Here is a 3,866-nt window from a genome sequence, read left to right on the forward strand (position 1 = left end):
TCTGCTAAACAAATAATTTCTTCAACACTGTCAAACTATTTACTAAGTCTGCACTACCTAGTTTTTTCTCATCGTTCCTATCACCCATTTCCTCTCACTTATGACTGTGACTGTAACTTGTTGCTTGTATCCTAAGATTTTTATTGATTGTTTCTTCATTGCTTATTTGACCCATATGAAAATCATTAAGTGTTGTACGTCATGATTCTTGACAAATGTATCTTTTTTTATGTACACTGAGAGCATCTGCACCAAAGACAAATTCTATCCTACCATTCGTACCCTACCCTACCCTACCCTTCTACCCTACCCTACCCTACCCTACCCTTCTACCCTACCCTACCCTACTCTATTCTATTCTATTCTATTCTATTCCTTCTCTCTATTCTATTCTGCTCTGATCTGCTCTCTTCTCCTCTCCTCTATTCTATATACTCAAGCTATCCGGGTCTTGCTATATTTAATATTATTCATATCTCTGGATTATTAGCTGGATATCACCTACCTCCACAGTTTCCTCTGTATATCCTTCGTAACTTAAGTGTAGTACCGCTTACTCATCATCATCTAACAAAGAGGCACGACGATACGAACACGAGCCTTTAAAAAAAAATCTGTTGTTTTCATTTTTAATGAGCGCATTTCTTTTAGAATAGAGTTTTATTGGCCGAGTGTGATTGGATACACAAGGAATTTGTCTTGGTGCATATGCTCTTAGTGTATATAAAATAAAAGATTTTCATTGGAACTGATAGACTTTGAAATCATATGATGTTCTCTCTTTTTTAAACCACTTTGCAATCCGTTACTACATGCCATTCAATGTTTTTAGCTTGGATGGGATAGTTTTCCAAGAAAGGAGAACTCTTTTTGTGAATTTTGGAAAAGCGATCCAGCTCATTCTGCAATATTTGAAAAATAAAAGTTTTTAAAACTTCGAAAGTTTGAATCCACGTACAAAATGAGCTATAAGAGTCACCACGATACGAATACAAGCTTTTCTGGATGTCTGGGCTAAACTCTTGTTCGAAGGGCCTCCTCACTAAAAATATTATCCCCTCTTATTCTGTCCTGCTCTTTCTCATTCCAGTCATGTCTTCCTCGGGTAAACTCTTTATCACCACTAGACAACAGAAGAATGTAACAACGGGGGAGCTGGATTAGACCATAGACCAAAAGTTCCCACAGTAGCCAACCAGATGGTGGTTTCCAGTCGCCCTGTGTTTATTTTGTACACAAATTAATTTTAATTGCAGCACTGTGGCCTCCTTTAACCTCCACTGTTTTCCCCCATTCCCACACCACAAAATAAATGCACTAAGGCTGAGTTGTTTTAAATAAGCATTTATAATCTATCCTTATATTAATTCATTTATTCCTTTGAAGCATTGATATTCCACCTCTTTTTTCATTTGTTTGATATTCCACTTTTGTATTCATTTGCTTAAAGCATTTATATCCCACCTTTTTATTCATTTGTTTAAAGGATTTATATTTCAACTTTTTATTCATTTCTTTAAAGCATTCATATCTTAGCATTTTATTCATTTCTTTAAAGCATTCGTATTTCCACTTTGTATTCATTTGTTTAAAGCGTTCATATTCCACTTCTTTGCATTCATTTATTCTTTGATTTAAAACATTTATATTCCACCTCTTTCCATTTATCTATTTCTTTATTGAAATAGCTGATATCCCACCTATATATTTGTTTTGTTGGATTTCTAAGCCGCTCAATTCTTTTCAGACTTTATTTCCATTCATTCCTTTAAAACCTTGATATTCCACTTTTCTCTAGGAAACTCCAGACTTTGCCGTCCTGAGTCCCCTTTCCTCAACAACAGCCCTGCGAGGTTGGTTAGAAACATAGAAACATAGAAGACTGACGGCAGAAAAAGACCTCATGGTCCATCTAGTCTGCCCTTATACTATTTCCTGTATTTTATCTTACAATGGATATATGTTTATCCCAGGCATGTTTAAATTCAGTTACTGTGGATTTACCAACCACGTCTGCTGGAAGTTTGTTCCAAGGATCTACTTCTCTTTCAGTGAAATAATATTTTAGAAACATAGAAACATAGAAGTCTGACGGCAGAAAAAGACCTCATGGTCCATCTAGTCTGCCCTTATACTATTTTCTGTATTTTATCTTAGGATGGATATATGTTTATCCCAGGCATGTTTAAATTCAGTTACTGTGGATTTACCAACCACGTCTGCTGGAAGTTTGTTCCAAGGATCTACTTCTCTTTCAGTGAAATAATATTTTCTCACGTTGCTTTTGATCTTTCCCCCAACTAACTTCAGATTGTGTCCCCTTGTTCTTGTGTTCACTTTCCTATTAAAAACACTTCCCTCCTGAACCTTATTTAACCCTTTAACATATTTAAATGTTTCGATCATGTCCCCCCTTTTTCCTTCTGTCCTCCAGAAGGAAAAGGGGGGGACATGATCGAAACATTTAAATATGTTAGAAACCCAACAAAACAAATATATAGATGGGATATCAATGATTTCAATAAAGAAATAGATAAATGTAAAGAGTTGGAATAGAAATGTTTGAGTTGAGCAGAGAAAGGGGTGGGTGAGGAAAAGAGGGAAGAAATGGAGATGACCCAAAAATCATACAGAGTGTTCCAGGATCAACTGGGAGAATGGGACAACTTGCCACAGTCAACTTGCTATGGCCAAGTCACCATGGCCAATTTACCATGAGACAACTGGCTGCAAGATAACTTCTTGTGGGACAATGTAATAATTCTATTTTTGCCATTCCCATCTCATCCTTCTCTCCTTTGGCATCCTTTCTTTAATGATTCCATCCCACTCTTTCTTTGATATCAATGAAACTCTTGTCCGGCAGTGAGTTGTCCTGCAACAAGTTGGCCATGAGAAGTTGGCTGCGGGGAGTTTATTTATTGTATTTATTTATTGTATTTATTTATTGTATTTATTTATTGTATTTATTGTATTTATTGTATTTATTGTATTTATTGTATTTATTGTATTTATTTATTTATTTATTTATTTATTTATTTATTTTATTTTTATGCTGCCCTTCTCCTTAGACTCAGGGCAGCTTACAACATGTTAACAATAGCACTTTTTAACAGAGCCAGCCTATTGCCCCCACAATCTGGGTCCTCACGGAGTTGTCCATGGAGCCTTTAAAAACCCTCTGTCTCCTAGGTCCAGTCACTCCAACTTTCAAGATTGGCAAGCCATGAACAACCCTCTTCCTAGGGCAGGATTCAGCCTACTCTGCTGGCTGGAATATATAAACACAGACATCCTAAAAATAATATCTTTTCTTTTATGTACCATGAGAGCATGTGCACCAAGTGACCAAGATAAATTTCTTGTGTGTCCAATCACACTTGGCCAATAAATAATTATATTCTGTTCTGTTCTTGTTTTTGTTCCTAGTCTTGGTCCTGGTCCGGTCCGATCTCATTCCATTCTATTCTCTATTTAGTTGTTTATTCTACTCTCTATTCTACTATCTCCTCTCCTCTTCCCTATCCCTATTCCTGTCCCATTCCATTCTCTATTTTATTTACTTACTTACTTAGTTATTTATTTATTTAGTCCAATACACAATAATACACAATGAAGGTTATAGAGGATATAGTAGAGAAGAAATACGAGATATAGGAGAGACTATAGGACAGGGGACGGAAGGCACTCTAGTGCACTTATGTACGCCCCTTACTGACCTCTTAAGAATCTGGAGAGGTCAACCGTGGATAGTCTAAGAGTAAAATGTTGGGGATTAGGGGATGATACTACGGAGTCCAGTAATGAGTTCCACGCTTTAACAACCCGATTACTAAAGTCATATTTTTTACAGTCAAGTTTGGAGT

The sequence above is a fragment of the Erythrolamprus reginae genome, chromosome 8 (genome assembly GCF_031021105.1).
Source record: "Erythrolamprus reginae isolate rEryReg1 chromosome 8, rEryReg1.hap1, whole genome shotgun sequence".
Lineage (NCBI taxonomy): Eukaryota > Metazoa > Chordata > Lepidosauria > Squamata > Dipsadidae > Erythrolamprus > Erythrolamprus reginae.